Raw genomic sequence first — 706 nt, 5'->3', positions numbered from 1 at the left:
GTCCGGTGGCGCCCCCTGGTGGCCCCGCGCGGTGACGGTGCTGCGCGGCGCGGCGCTGCGCGGCGGGGTTGGGGTGCGCCCTCCCCCTCCCCCACCATGGCGGCGCGTTGCGCCCCGGCCGGTCGGAGGCTAGTCGCTCCCCAGCCCTGGCCCGAGCCGAACGCGCTACGCGCCGCCACGACCGCCGTGCCCCACGACGACGTGCCGAGTCGAGTCGACGACGTGTACCTCTGCCCCGACAACCACCTCCTGCTTCCCCACTTCGGATGCCCCCCGGCCGAACCGGGGCCCAACGTCTGCCGTGTGATGTGTGGAAAAGTTTAGTGCTTGAGTGAATTTTTACTTTTCTTAAAATTTGCAACGCCAGTGTGATGGAAGCAGATAGTTGACCTTCTGCCTGATTGATTTGGAAGGCGTGAGTGCTTCAGTGACAAGTGCAGTGCTTGATGTGACTCGCCGGTGCAGCTGCAGCCGCCGAGCTACTGGACTCTGCCCACGAGCTGCAGGATACGGAGATGCCATAGGCGCTCCAGGATTCCACAACCGGATGTGAAAACAGGTAGGCGTTCTGGAGCAGGACTTCTACCACTCACACGTGACGACGTGGCCCTTTAACCGTACAAAGAGTCAAGGACTACGTTTCCTGTGGGATTTCAGTACTTTGGCTCCACCGTGAACCTCAAAATATTCAAAACTTCCTTTAAAA

General features: G+C 60.8%; 1 protein-coding gene across 4 annotated transcripts in view; it reads left to right on the top strand.

Annotated features, from left to right (window-relative positions):
* Nucleotides 1-706, top strand: part of LOC113202756 (transcription termination factor 2) — a 16,947-nt gene that overhangs the window by 11,966 nt on the left and 4,275 nt on the right. The gene's annotated exons all lie outside the window — the stretch shown is intronic.

Source organism: Frankliniella occidentalis, unplaced genomic scaffold (genome assembly GCF_000697945.3).
Source record: "Frankliniella occidentalis isolate FOCC.00 unplaced genomic scaffold, Focc_3.1 Scaffold100, whole genome shotgun sequence".
NCBI classification, from domain to species: Eukaryota; Metazoa; Arthropoda; class Insecta; order Thysanoptera; family Thripidae; genus Frankliniella; species Frankliniella occidentalis.
The sequence above is the reverse complement of the archived record's forward strand: the minus strand, read 5'-3'. Positions and strand labels throughout refer to the sequence as shown.